General features: G+C 36.6%; 1 protein-coding gene across 1 annotated transcript in view; it reads left to right on the top strand.

The window, feature by feature from the left end:
• LOC108579822 (myocyte-specific enhancer factor 2) overlaps window positions 1-15,936 on the top strand; it is a 56,668-nt gene that overhangs the window by 18,778 nt on the left and 21,954 nt on the right. The window contains exon 2 of the mRNA XM_017943444.1: window positions 4,343-4,401. The gene's annotated coding sequence lies outside the window, so the exon portion shown is untranslated. The remainder of the gene's footprint in view (window positions 1-4,342; window positions 4,402-15,936) is intronic.

Here is a 15,936-nt window from a genome sequence, read left to right as displayed (position 1 = left end):
AAATCTTTTTAAAAAAAAAAAAAAAAAAAAAGAAAGAAAAGAAGTCAATTCCTAACCCTTTCGTAACCGAATTATTGTTTTTTAATTTTATGGTTTAACTACCAATCAGCATATCTGTAATGGATGCTAAATTGAGATCAAGTTTTGTTCGAGTACTCAAGTGGGACATATGCGTCACGAAAGAGTTAAACAGGAAAAGTATAACGGGTGAACCTTAATATTGAATTTTTAGACTCTCGAAAAAATTATTAAGATTTCAGAGAAACTAATTGTAATCAAGGGACGTGTTAGCACGCGTAGATGAAACAAACGCGTGTGTAAAAGCGCAGGAGCCCTTCTCTCGAGCATCCTCGTTCGCTGCAGCATGGATTATACACGTGTGCACACGTTCTCTTGGGGATGCAGGCCCTCCTGGACCGTTCAGAGCTAGAGGCGGAAAGATCTAGCTGAAGAAACGGGATCTATGTATCTGTAGTGGAATTCAGCGGTAGTTACGCTTCAGCCGGAAAATTCCCTTTCTGTTTTCCTCGAGAAACGTCTCTTTTACGTAATCCCTGCGTATCTTGAAATCTGATATATTTGTCCCCTGTATATCTAATAAGCAAGAGATACAAGATTTTCTTTTGTTTGACTTGTTGTAAGAGCGAAGATAACGCATGTTCAATATTTTGGTTAAATATATTTTTAATGGAATTTCCTAAAACAAATTTTTCGATTTTCTGTGGAAAAAATTAGTGGAAAAATGTTGAATATGATGGAAATGAAATAATCTGGTGAAAGTTTCGAATATTGTAACGAGAAGGATTTTAAAAATGGAATATTTTAGAAAAAAGTTAACAAGTTTGAAAATGTGTGAAAACCTTCCATTTGTCCCTGAATCTTTTTAGAATACATATGAGGCAATCAATCAACCCTCTATAAATGACAGAGTTCTCATAAAAAATTTCCCGATCTTTGAGAAGAACGCAAAGAAATTGTTACCAGTAGTTTTATTCCTTCTTTCTTCAAGATTGAACCATACCACAAGTATGACTCAACGTTATTATAGATTAAGGAGTGAAGCGATTAACCCGTTACCTCATAACATGGAGTCATGCTTATGGTACACATTATATTGCGACCAAAACGGAAGCACAAGAGATTGTATTTTTTATTACTTTTACTATTACCTCCAATTTCAATCCTAACTTATTAAATTTTACCAAATTTCCCAACGAACCCATTCTCTCCAACATACACTGTTAACCAAAAATTTGAAATCACTATCTATCACAAGGAACGCAAGAATTTTCAAATTCCCATAAAAACAGAATAAATTATTCTTCGTAACAGCAACAATAATTTCAAAATTGACAAGAAAATGAATTCAATAGGATACTGGTGTGTGAACCGAGCATCCGTTTCACAGAGTTTGTTCTCGCGAAGGAGGGTCGCGAGGAGTTCACGTAAGAGCGAAGGGAATGCAAAGAAGGAGGCGTCCGCGGAGGAGGTGGCGGAGGAGGAGGAGGCGGTAAAGGAAACGCCAAGATACACGGGGGTGAAGGCAGAGGAGAGAAAGAAGGGAGAAAGCGCAAGTGCAGGCGGGAGGCTGCAGCCGGCTGTGCCGTCAGCTGCCGACAGATTTATCGAGTGGCACGTGCCGATCCGGAGCAATGTCGTTTTATGCCTTCCTCTTTTCTAGTCGCCGCTTCGACGAAGGCAAAAATTATTGTCGCCGTCGTTTCACCCTAAAACTTTCCCTCGTTTCGACCGTTAACTCGATTTTAATGATCTGAAAGTTTGGTGAACAGATTCAGTCCATTTTACTGATCTTTTTCTCTATAGGGTTAATTTTTCCGGAATTTTTCTTGATTAATTCAATGTGAACAAGAAGATTCCACAATTTTTTTTTTTAGTGTAGCTGCTCATTTAATAAAATTATTTTTAAATTGATGAATTGTTACTATGATTTTTGAAGTTAGGTTAGGTAATAGAAAGTTTTTCGGTTTAATCATTTTTTTAACTGTGAATTAGATTTCGCGATATCTTGAAAATAAGGACTAGGTGAATCTTTCCTTTCTTCTTCTCAAATATTCATATTTTGATTAATCACTGTTCTCATTTTTTGTTATTCTTCCTAAGGGTGAATTTCGATAAATTTTTGTCGATTATTTTTCTATTCCTTTCACCTATTGAATTTTTGATTAACTATTATCTGCCTCTTTTCTCATTCCTCCATGTATTCATAAAGTGTTTCATTATTTCTGCTACTTGCAAATTTTAGTTCTTTCAGTAACTGACAATGATGATTATTTCCTACTTTTTCCAGCAATTTATTCTAACGGTGATCTTCGGTCCGCCTATTTTATTCATTTAATTAGTGTTTATTTTGATATATTCTGCTTTTAGCCTCGTGATCTCATCAATGAATCAATCGATCTTCGAGATTTGGCTCACTTTTTGAGCTGAGACTTTCTGACGCGCGTGTTCTGGCGTAATAATGGTAGCTGGTCGTGAGGAAGTGGAGGAATGTTTGAAGGGATGACGATACATCTTTTGGTTCTACGCTTCCTAAGGAAAAATTTGAATTGGCTGTGTTGCTTCTTCGATGAGAAATATGTAGGAAGTACACATATCTGTGGAATTTGGAAGCGTCTCAAAATTCCAACGTTGAGAATTTCTGACAGTGTGAATTTTTCAATTTCTGAGTAAAAATTTCCCATCCTGGATAAATCACTATTAATTTCTGATTCCTTAAAACATGCAGAAATCACACTATAAAAGAATTTGTCGATTTCGATGAAGATCAGAATTCGCTTATTTTATTTTTCAATTCTGATGAAGACCAAAATTCCCCTATTTTGTAACATTCTCGTTTAACTCTGAAAATTTCAAAAATTTCGACCTTTAGAGTAATGTGACTATATTTTACGATAATTATGAATTTTCCTAATTTATCCAATCGAATAATTAATGATAATGTTATAAGGGGAAACGGTGTATAATTCACCGAAGAATAAACTGATGTTAAAAACCAGCCAGATATGAACCTTCGAACTCCGCCATTTTCCTCTGCCGTTGAAATTTCCATACAACCAAGCATAACGATTTCTCGATTCCCTCTCGACCAAGAGTACAAGAGACAGAAGAAAGAAGGGTAACGATTTTCCTGGTGGCGTAGCATGGAACCATATTAAGAGTGACTTAAATTAATAACGATCGCTATTTTGGAGGAGCTTCCTTGCTCTGTTAACCCGATTAAAGGTGAATACGGTGAGCGGAGGCGAGATGGCATAAAGAATTCACGCGAATCTTCCACCGTGACTGGCTTTTCCCTAGCTTGATCCCATTGCTTGGAGTAATTATGGAAACTTGGACGGTTACCGACGGGATTGGCCACGGATTTCGATCCTTTGGCTTTTACAACAAACGTTGGAGACAGGTACCAGCGGGGTGAAATGAAGAGGGGCAACGGATTTGAATTACATTATGTCACGTCACTTGTTCGCCATCTCTTCTGCTCGATTTATATCGGGTCCTTTTGAATAAACTAAACCCAGTCACGAATATTCCTATTCAGCTCGTCATTTTCCAATTTCAATTAATACCGAGACACACGGTGCAGCTCCATTTCCGTATGACAAATAATACAACTTTTTGTTAGGATTTATTATTATTGTTATGTTCTTACTGAAAGGCTTTCTTTTCGATTCAGTTTGATAGGATTGGCTTTAGTTAATTATTGGGAACGTTTCGATGATGAAAATTTAGTTGCCTTGAGGTTCTATTATACTTGTTATTGTTGGATTTTCATTGTTTGGGATGATTTAGTGGTGAGGATTGAAATTTCTATGAGCTTTGGAGTGATTTTTATGGATTTGGAGTGATTTTGTATTCGTTCTTTTCGAAATTTAATTATTTAGGATGGTCTGATGATAAAAATTGAAATTTCTGGGAGTTTTGGTTGATTTTGAGTATCATCAGAGGTATCATTTTCGTATTTTAATTATTATTGTTGCAAATGATTTACTTAATAGTATAATACAGTCTGATGAACAAAGAAAATACGATTGGTAAAAGGAATATGGATATAGAATTAAACATTGATAGATGAATACAGATTTCATAGTATTATAGAGTATTAAGTTGGATAAAATATTGAAAAAGAATTAAATTTCAGACGTGGAAGCACGTTTGACCTTATCTCCGATGACATATAATATACTATATTTCAATGAATTCAATGATTTCATTATTTTAGGATTCTACATATAAACAACTTATAGACATATATTCTTTCATGATATTTTCTTTAAATTGTGTAATTTTTGAAAGTCACGAGCTCTTTTTCTGTGTGTTTAAGGACCGTCGTCGTGAACGCAACACCGACCCTGTATCTTGGCTCCTACATGCAATAGAAAGGTAAGTTTCTTCTTTCTTTCTCATCTTTAAAAAATTACGAAAATATCAATTTGGATAATCTCGAAGAAATACGTGAATATGTACGACCATAAAACCAGCTAAAGAAACGAGGGAGTCTTTCTCTTCCCAAAGCATAAAATGGCCACTGAATGTGAACTAAATTTATCGACAACCACGAACAACTATAATATCCTCCAAACTAAAAATAATAAAAAATCAAAGACAATAACACTGGTCATTGATATTAAAAGAAAAAGAAACAACTACTAAAGAAGACTCCTTTGTTCAAAACAAACTCTTATTCCACAACACAATCTCACCACTGCTTTCCAAAGAGCCAACATAACCTCAATTCTCACCTTCTTCCCTTAAAAAATCCATTAAAAAAAAAAACAATTCTTAATCCTCAAACTCAAGAGACACCTATTTTGCAATTCCTCCACCAACCATAATTCACTACACTAATCACTAAAAATCATATACCAATTCAGGGATCCTCTACCAACCAAAACTTCATATAAAATAAAAATCATCTGAAAACTTCAAGAAAGAAAAGAAAACTACTTTCAAAATCTGTATAATAAAAAGAACCACCTTGACACCCCAATTCATAGTCATCGTCATATATACTACTCCATCACAAATCACCACCACGCATCCCTCAATACTCTGAGGATTGAAGAGACCAAAAACCGGAAGTCCATCGTGAAACGGTCTCTATCTTACAACGGGGAACGATCATCGAACGATTTTTCCCTCTCGATGCACTCTTTTCTCCCGCCGTCTTCGTCTTCGTTGTCGTTGTCGTCGTCGTCGTCATAATCGTCGTCTTGGTCGCGTCGTCAGTTAGGTTAGTTCGTCGGCGTTCGACTCCGGTGCAAGCCGGTTGGACGTCCTAAAGGAACGAGCTGGTTGGTCGCGCACACAAAGACCATCGCAGAAAAGCTATATCGGTGGTATTTTGGTTTTGGCTCGACTCGACCCGCGCAGTTCTGGGAGTGGAGTTCTAAAAACAGCAGAGGTAAGTCCTGCTTGTGCTTTGCTTGCCTGTCTTGCCTTACTGCGTCGCGTTGCCTTGCCACATCGGTTGGCGATTATTCGTTCGTCTTCATCCCGTATCTCTTCACTCTCTGCACGGCCATTCTCCGTGCACAACATGGCTGAAGGTTCTGCGACACTTTTGCTTCCTGTGTCCTTTGTATTCTACACTTGTTACAGACTTTTCTTCATCCTTCTTCTTCTTCTTCTTCTTCTTTTTCTTCTTCTTCTTTTTCTTTTTCTTCTACTACTTAGTACTACCACCACTGCTACTACTACTGCTACTACTACTGTTACTATTACTACTACTACTACTACTATTACTTTTTACTTTGGTCCACGATGCTGATCGTTGTTCTTACTATGCCGGTTTCATTCCCAGAAGGCAGCCGGTGGCGAACCTTCTTTTAGGCACCCTCGCGACCGCCTCACCCGGATTTATTTCTTCACGCCGAAATTATTTTTGGGATCTTTTCACGCGGTTTGTTAATACACCGCCACTGCTACCGCCGCTGCAGAGCCTCTTCTTCTTCTTCTTCTTCTTCTGCTTCTTCTTCTTCTTCTTCTCCTTCCTATTTTGCTTCCTCTTCATCTTCTTCTTGGTCTTTCTTTCTATGTTATAATTCGTGATATGGTATCAGTGATACGTTCTTTCTTTCCTTTACGTGGATTCACTAAGATCACCGATCTTTCTTCTTCTCTCCATGGCAGATGAAGAGGAACCAAACGAAAAGTCCTTTTCGTCCAAGCGATGTCAAGCGAGTTCTTCTCTCCTCGTCTGGCTCAAGCTCCTCTAAAATCGGACTCGCGAGACTCCACGGTCGGCTTTTACGATCGGTTCGAGCTTTTACTCGCTTTTAGTCGCGGCACCGCGCGCGCACCATCTGCTTCTCGCCCCTCTTTGTTTCACGTCGCGACGGAGATTTGACGATTATGCTTCTTTCTCTTTGTTTTCTTCGTGGTGTTTCATCGACGATCGTGATCCTGTGATTATTCGCTGAGGTGGTTCCGTTGTTGCTTCGTGGAGACATTGGTACACGCGCGCGGATTCGACATGTCTATTCGAAAGCTTTCGATGTAAGTTTCCACCATTTCTTTGGTACGCGCGCACGACCGCTTGAATTCATCAAGTGACTCCGCGTGATTCGTGGTGGAGTTTGGTTTTGTTTGTTTCTTGTGACATTAGGGGGTTTAGTATGGAGGAAATTTTTGGAATTAAATTTGATTTGATTGATACGGATTTTGGAATAATTTATTTGTGAAGTAGAGATGAAATAGATTGCATAGGTGGTGATTGTTTCATATTTATGATTGTTCATTTTATAAGTTAGCTTTAAGGTTCAGTTTAAGATTAATGTTACTTTTAATTGACATAAATTTTGGAGTAAGTTAACAGTGGGATTTTTTTGTACTTGAAAGTGAAGATGATGTAGTTGTTCATTTTGTAAATCAGCCTTTAAGATTAGATTTGACAAACTCGACGCAATAATTTTCATTCTATTTACTAAGTTCATTTTTACAACTTTTGATTTTTGTTTTTATTTAATACTTTTGATAAGCATTTTATAAAATACATGGGAAACAAATGGTTTATACTATCATTTACGTAATTTTAAAAGAAAAAATTGAATAGAGACTAATGTTTCTTTTCATAAAAAGTGGATTATTATCTTTCTATTGAAAGAAATTCCAATTTGCAATCAAATTTGCAGAAAAGAGTTACATATTTTGTTAACTTTCAGGTTTAGCTGTTTTCCTTATTTTCTAGCGATAGAATGATTCTTTCATAAAACTGTCGAAAAACGTAGGTACGTTTATTATAGTTTGTCAGAATGTATCTTATGGAAAGTACAACGTGTTTGTCACACCTTGCGTATCTTATTCTTTCCCACTGCCACACCATCACGTGACACGATCGATTATATACCATCTCGTTTAATACAATATTACATTTCTCGAGCTACTCTGAAACTTGGACGCTGATCTCCTCTTCACGAGTCTTTCCTCGTACTTTTTCATAGCCAATATCTTAATAAATCTAGGAAAACTTTTAAATGAATTATGAGAAGAGCACTGAAATGTTGCAGAAAGAATTGTATTAGATAAATATCAAGAATTTTTAGAATGTTTAGGTGAACATATTAGCTACTATGAAGTTCATTATCAGTATTACTATCCTAGATACCCTACCAGCTGAAATTAATCTTCTTAATCAAGACTTTTCAATGCATTTTACTTGTAAAAGAAATTCTTCAAGTTACCACAGATGATCAAGGTTTCCACATTTTCAACTGTTTGAAAAACACAGTTAATTTAAAGTTTTAATGTCAATATTTGACGATTGAAACATTCGAGAAAAATACAAAGTGACTTCTTTATATTTATCGAGATCATCTGAGCAGCAGGGTGAATCAGAGGAGAGATCGATCGACAATATTGAAACTTAATGTGTCAGTCACGTATGCGCACGTTAGTCACATAGTCTCATAACTTCTGTTGTAACCTTGCCAGCACAATTTTGACAATCGCCACAGTGATCGCGGTCGTAATATGGCATTTTGAAATCGTCGAGCAAACATATCTTGTTCATTAACCCTTGGCAAGTCTCGAGGCGTCTGCCGGACGCCGGCGTACATATTTCTGCGCACATTTTCCCAACAATTTAAATAAACACACTCGAGCAATGGATATTCGATTCGTGGAATCCTCCTTTTTCAACGTTATTCAACTAAATTTCTCCAGTACAGTGTTCAAACTTTTCCACTGGAAAATTATTCCACTTGCCTGATGAATTGTACATACAGGATTGAGACATTGTCAATTGTATCCTTTTGCCACGCAAAATATATTTTGGTCAAGAAGTCCATGAGAAAAATTATTTTAACTAAAATTTCTTTGTGATTTCTCCATATATATATATTATATTTCATTGAATTACGTTTGAAAAATATAATTAGTTTATTTTTTTTAAGGTTAAGTTTTAAGTTTCAGTTCTTTTTAGGTTAAGTCTCTTTTTTTAATTTACTTTTTTTTATCGGTTTAAATCTTTATAGTTTTCGCTATGAGAGCAACAGATTATGGGTTTTCTAGTAAAAGATGAATGTTGTAAAGGATAGAAAGCAATTTTTGGAATAAAGATTGCTTTTGGGATTTTAAATGGGAATTTGTGGCAAAGGAAGGATGTTCTCGGTTCTCAGAGTTCATAAATATACTTAAGAACGTAGAGTTATGATTTTTGTATTAAAATATCACACGAAATGGCCACTCGAATGTTTCACTATTCACTATTTCCAATGAAAGTTTTAAAAGTGACCTTCGGTTTTCCTCTCGAATGAAATTTTTAAGAATTCCCACAGATTTCGTTACAGCCAATTCAGAGAAATTACCTTAGAAAAGCTCTTTTAAATCGAGTATAGTGCAAACATTCTTGAAAACAGTTTTATAATTAAATAAGACACAAAAAGTTTCAAAAAACACGAACTCTGCGATAACAGATAGATCTCAGGAGAATTAAAAACCAGGAAAATTTAGTTTTTTTTTTCTTTATATCGAACGAAGCGGAGGAAGATGAGCCTTTATCTTCCATCGTGTTTCAAAGATTTCTTCACCGAAACACCCTGTATATAAATGTAGATCGACGAATGAGAGACACGCAGATCGAACGTCACGTTCGTTCTTCTGCCCTTTGCTCGTCACCTTGATCGTCGTCCAAATCGAACGTAGTGACGACGAATGCTACTCGTTTACGTTCGCATCGTCGTGATCATCCTAACACCTTTTTCTGCTTTTTATTTATTTATCCCCCAGTTGTCAATTTTTGCATTTTGCATAACAGTTATATTAGATTGTCACATATGAAATGGCCGGTTTTCAGATTTTTTAGAATTTTTAAAAAATACTTCCAAAGACCTCTTCTTGCATCTAGGAATCGAAACTTTCTTTTAATATAGGCATAAGGATTCGTTCGCCGTTCGTTCTCCCTGAAGAAAAAAAAAATCGATCGATTTCGTTCACGAAGATTAGCGTGTAAAGGCCAAGAGTAGTTTACACGTTAAATTAGTTCGCACTTTCACTAGCCTCTTTACACGCGTTTTATCTTCTTTCACCTCGCATAATCTGCAAGAGTTATTTCAGGGTAACTTTACCTCGCGCTAGCAAACGTGCGCGCGACCACAGAAGGGTGAATGAGGATCAATTTGTAGCTCGTCACTCGACCACCTTGAAACTGTGTTATAATGATCGACATGTTTCACCCCTTTTAAAGACGCACTTGGCAGAGAGAAAGTTTCTTCCAAGCAAAGAGAAATTTCTCTTTTCTTCTCTCGATCTCTTTCGTTTTTCATAGATTCTGCAAATGTTCGTAGATCGGTCTGTTACATCTTTCTTTCTTTCCTTTGGCGGAAAGAGAAGTGTTCTCTGAATGGAATTAAATTTGCATTTCTTCTCTGGATTTCTACCGATTTTTATAAGTTTTTTGAGCATTCATTACTGCACTACATTTTTTCTTTTTCTTTTTTGTGTTTAGAAGGAAGAAAAGGGTTCTATTGGAGATTAGGGAATGAAACGAAATTTGCATTTCTTCTCTGGATCTTGGTCGATTTCAATAGATTTTGCGTGTTCATTAGTACATCACTATAATCTACAAATCCCCAAATCGATTGTCGTATATATTCTATAATTGAATAAAATTTTCTCAATGCACATTTCACGATCATTATTTAATTGATTACACCAATACAGTCTTGCGCTACTTTTTTCTTCTGAAAAAAAGAGTTCTATTGAAGATCAGAGAATGAAATTTTTCTATTCTTACATTTTAAAGGTACATTATTTGTGTTTCAAAATTTTCAATTATAAAATTAAGGGAATATTTGAATTTCAAACATATGGGAACTGGCAATTTTAATTTTGTTAAAGAGTTATTTAATTTAAAAAAAAAATTGCACACACATAATCGAGAAGAAAAAAGCATTACATTCTACTTAAAAAAAAAAAAGAAGATAGAGAGAAGTGTCAGTTGATCCGTGTAACAAGATTCATCGACGATCAACCTTTTTAAACGGAGCGAAATCCGTGGCGAACGCACAAGAGCTGCCATTTAACCGAGGCACGTGTGATCTGCGCACTTGGCACGCGACCAAAAGGGAGAGAATGAGACCAAACTCCGGAGGTGACGTCACCAGGTGACTCGTACCGTGAAGACTGGACGAAATCTCAGAGTCAGGTCGAGAACGATCGCTGTTCGTCGCCTCGTTTCAGCTTAACACTAAAACTACCAGCCGGGTCAAAAAGTGATCCATTAGCTACTTTGCAAAAGTGAATTTTTCTGTAAGTACAGCGTGATTGGAAAATTAGATTTACAGTGGGACACCCGTATCCGCGGTTTCACTTATCCGCGGTTCACCGCGGTCCGAAAAAATTTCGTCGAAGTATGTAATCTGTCTCTAATAAGTCTGGCATATTCCTACGAATTTCACACATTTCGGAAAGTCTCGCGAGCCTTCAGTGATGCGTCTAGAAGTATATTGCTTTTATTCTAACACTTTATATATGTATGTATAATAAACTAATAAAATTATGTTATAATAAAACTAGTAATCAGATGAACTAAAACTTCACGTGCAACCTTATGTGATAAATAAAATCTTATCATAGGTAAGTATGTACAGCACGTAAAGTACAACATACGAGTATGTACGTAATAGGGTTCGCTTACTATCCGCGGATTTCGGTATCCACGGAAGCCCTCGGAACGAATCCCACGCGGATACGGGTGTCCTACTGTATATCTACGCAAATAGAAGCATATACGTAGAAAATAAATTCGGAAAGTTATAAACGATAATACTTATCAGTATCGAACATTCATTTCTTTTCGAAAGTTGCTAATGGGTCATTCTGACCCGGCCGGTAGTTCTAGTGTTAAGCTCTAGTCTATCGTGAGGCATACACGGTTTGCTTTCATCGAAGACGAGGGGGAGCAACAGGTTCCACTCTCTCTCGATTCCGGTGTTGGAAACGAAGCCCTTTCGACTCGCGACGAAACCTTTGTCACCGCGATTTGCTCGATCGAAACGATTAGGGGAGCTTAGCTCAGGGGGGATTAAACGCTTTGTTGCGCGATAGCAATTGGTTGTTCGTTTATTTCTCTTTTCTCATAGATGTACAGTGGGTGATTACGTTATTACGATCAGATTAAAAGAATCACATATTTTGTACGTTTTCGATGGTATTATAATCTCAATAATAGTAAAACATAGTCTTTTTTTATTTTATTCCAATTTAACCTGCATATCTCACAGTACGTTCAAAATTATCATAATCTATTGCCCCACCCGTTATAAAATTTCTGAAGAATCTTTATCTCGAATCTCACCTAATTAATTCATCAAGGAAAATATAATTTAAACAGGTATCATAATCTTTACTTTCAGAGTTCGAACTATTAACCCTCCAAATATGAAATTTCCTGAGACAGAATCTATGAATTGTAATATTTCCAAACGAAAAGAAAAAAAAATCAGTGAATTTAACCAAACGTACAATCTTCATTTTAACTACGATAATATCAAACTTCTGAAAAAGTCATTTTATATATTCAACGAACCACAACTATTCCTACTCATAATCTACCATCCCAAAAAAACATGTGGCAATTTAGCCTAATTGATTTATCAAGAGAGAATCAAGAGCGTCTAGAGTAGGCACACTTATCAAAAAGTTGGTTCGAATACATGGGACACGTGTTCATATTTCATAAGCGTGGCCTATACGGAGATTTTCCAGCGTCGGAAGTCAAGATGTTTCTGAAGCGGCAGGATGAGCGGATATCCGGTTAGGGCAACAGACGCCGCCTGGACCTCGAATGTCGTGCGTCGGAGGGACAGAGGGGCGGCCGTTAGGCTAACATCGTTTCGAGACGTGGTGTAAGAGATGTTTCTCTATGGTGTTGGGATGGTTTGGCGGCCACCTGGTATTTTCCTTCCAGCCTTTCCTCCTTAACGGGAAGCTAGCTCTTCGTCGAACGCCTGCCGACGTCTTGTGACGATTCATTAGATCTCACGGATCACGTGATCCCGTGATACTGCGATCAGTTGTCCATTATCTCGTTCTGGGAAACGACGTAGTCTTCAGTTGGGGTTGAATTCAATTCTTCGAGGAAAAATTGTTATTTTGGTTGAAGGTCGTAATTTTTAATCATGATGCAGTGATAAGGTTCTTATAAGCATTAGAATATTTCACTTCTTGGGAAAATTTGTGGGTTTAATTTGAGATTAAAATAGATTCTTCCATAAAAATTTGTCGCTTTTTGCTTTATTTTATTTATAAGTGTTAGGTTTTAATTAGGATGTAGCGATAAGGTTCTAGGGGGCGTTGGAACATTTCTCTTCTTACTGAATTTTTGGTTTTAATTTGAGATAAAAGTAGATTCTTCACTGAAAATTTGTCATTTTTTCATTAATCTCCAACATGCAGACTCAAAAAACATACTCCAACAAGGAAAACCTCAACACATCTAACAAAGAAGAAAACATCCTTCGATTATGTAAAAACCACTTTAATCTGCTTCTATGACAAAAAGACACGACGCGTGGTGATTAACATAAAACACTAATCCCAGCAGAGTAGCTGCAAATACTCTGAAAGCATTAATTCATTAATGCAGCAAAGGTTGAAATTTCCATTCTCAGGAATTCATTTCCACTTTAATCCTCGTTATAATTCGAAACGAATTTCTAAATTCCATCGTTCGCGAGAAATATTCAGATTGTTTTCTAAATTCCGTCGATCACGAGAAATACATACAAGTAGTTCCCGCCTTTACGAATTAATTGGTCCCTGACGACCGTTCGTAAATCCAGATTTCGTAAAACGGGAGACTTGTTCTAACTGATCGTTACGTCATTACATACTGTGTGATTGATTTCCTGTATTATTTAAAATAAAAATTCCGATCCAAAAAATTTCGTAATGATAAAAAATTCGTATTGAAGAAATTCGTAAAGTGAGAACTACCTGTATTTCATTCGGATTATCCGTCGTTCGATAAAACATAGAGGACGCAAAATCACGAACGGGGATATTCGTACATATCCAAGAGCCATAGGGTACCGGTGGCACACCGTTGTCCCGATATTGCTATTGATCGCGTCTCTCCAAAGGTATTTGTTACGTGTATTGTTTTTCCTTCGCACCGTCGAGCAAAAGGAGATCACGAGGGCCGACATCCCTTTTACACAGTGCTCTAAGGTATCCGCGTCTAGTTAACCGTTCCCTTTTTCCTCGCTTTTTCCCCGCTTTCTCCGGAGCACACGGTGCTTTTTCAACGGATACACGCGGCTCGATCGAACTACCGCGTAGGCATCATATGATTTTCTGTTTGGACGTCGATGGAGACTTGAATGTCCTGCTAACTCTTTGGGGCACAGGATTTTTCAAACAGAAAATGTCTCTAGTTGCACAGAAATTTTATTTAAAAAAAATATTACAAATTTGTTTTTAATTATAAACGATGAATTGTAATATAAAACGACTAAACTTAAAAAAAAGTGTTTAGATATTTAATTATTAGATGGAACATAAATAGTCCGACTATAAAACTTGTGAGAACAAATTAAGTTAGTTTAGTTTTGTTATCTTTATATTTCAAAGTGAGATGAAAAACATCCCACTGTGCACATATAAATACTGAAAAGGCGGGACACTTTTTATCCCGCTATATCCCAAAAAGTTAAGTATTCTTTATTAAAAATAACCGTGTATTATCACTTCGTCGATATTTTTGAAGTTTTGAACAGTGATTATCCGTCATGAAAGAAGTTCATTTTGGTTGATTATTATCTTCAGTCCGTGTAGGTAATTAGGTTTTTATAGAATTTTTGTTATTTATTTTTTCTTTAGTATTGCTATTTTCTAATTTTTATGATTTTTATGGAAGTGAAGTATAAAGTAGTTCTATATTGCAAATTCTTTCTCGAAACAGTAAATAATCGTCGATAGTGAATGTCGTAATATTGGGAAACTATGTTTAACTATAATAATTTGAAATCTGGTTAATGTGTATGCAATAGCGTTTACAGAGTCGAAAGAGATTTTTCTAGAAAAAAGGTGATTTTCTTAAGCAATCATTATCATTATTCAGATTATTATTATAATTGGATATCCTGTTTTCGACGAACTCCTCCTCTATACTGTACGCACATTCGCGTGCAATCTGATAGGTTCTTCTGTAAATGAGTAAATAAATAAACGAATAAATAAATAGCGCATTATTTAGAGCGAAAGCAAGTTAAACTAATAAAGCTGATTTACATAAGTGGTTCGATTAAATGCGTTTTTCTGTTCAACGTTTAATCGTCGGATCGAGATAGTTGGGTGGAAAAAGGAAATCGACAGATCTTCGATCCCCGCCATCTTGAATTTAAGAGTTACCTCGTAATGCAATTTTTCAAATTCAGAATTTAAAAAGTTTTGAGATGAGAATTTCTACGTACCAATTCCATGATTCTTCAATAAAAAATTTTACAAATTTGAAAATGCAGAGATCCATAAATCGTTAATAAAAAAAATCCACCAAGTCTTTCAAATTTCAATTCTACATTCTCACTTCAATTTTACCAGAATTTCCTAGATATATCGAAATCGCTGATATTTCCATTGCAATTTCCATTTTCAATTCCCTATTCAAGCCTTAATTTCAACTAGCTGAATTTGTTCCAATTTCATATGCTCACATTGTGCCAACAATTTTCTCACATAAAAAAAAAACGATCACCTCTTCTCTGAAACACGTTCGTCGATCTGTCTTCTCGTGGACGTGTCGTCGGACGTGGCCCGTTAGATCTGATATTAAATTCTTCAGGAAAATCTGGGGAAGTCCATCTTCATTATCGGATGAACGACGCTTAACCGTGTGACCTGGTCGATTCTCTCATAAATAGAATCGTATCGGGAATGACAGAAACGAGACGGACGGTGAAACGGAAATAGACGTCGGTTCCTGTAACTATTCGCGAAATAATCGGCATTATGATTAAACTACGTTTCAGCGGGCCGATTATTCCGGCCGCGCAACTTGCCACACTGACGTTTACCCGATACACGTCCCGTCCCATCGAGACGCGCCGTACCGAGCAATCGATGAAATGGAAACGCTCTCTCGATGGCCTTTCTCCTCTTCTCTTGCTCTCCCTCCTTTCTTTTTCTCTTCCTTTCTCTCCTCCCTCTTTCTCTCTCCTTTTCTTTCTCTTCTCTCTCTTTTGCCTCTTTCTCTCCTCCCTTCCTCTCCCTTTTTTCTCACTTCTCTCTCTTTGTTCTCTTTTTCTCTCCTCTTCCCCTTTTCTCACTCCTCATTTTTTTTCTTTCTTTCTCTTTTCCTTTCCCTCCTCTCCCCCCCCCTCTCACTTCTCTCTCTTTTCTTTTTTTCTCTTCTCTTCCTTTTACTTTTTCCTCTCCTCTCCCCCTCCCCTTTTCTCTTTTCTTTTTCTTTCTTTTACC

The sequence above is a fragment of the Habropoda laboriosa genome, unplaced genomic scaffold (assembly GCF_001263275.1).
Source record: "Habropoda laboriosa isolate 0110345459 unplaced genomic scaffold, ASM126327v1 scaffold72, whole genome shotgun sequence".
Lineage (NCBI taxonomy): Eukaryota > Metazoa > Arthropoda > Insecta > Hymenoptera > Apidae > Habropoda > Habropoda laboriosa.
Note: the sequence above shows the minus strand (reverse complement) of the source record. Positions and strands in the feature narration are given on the sequence as shown.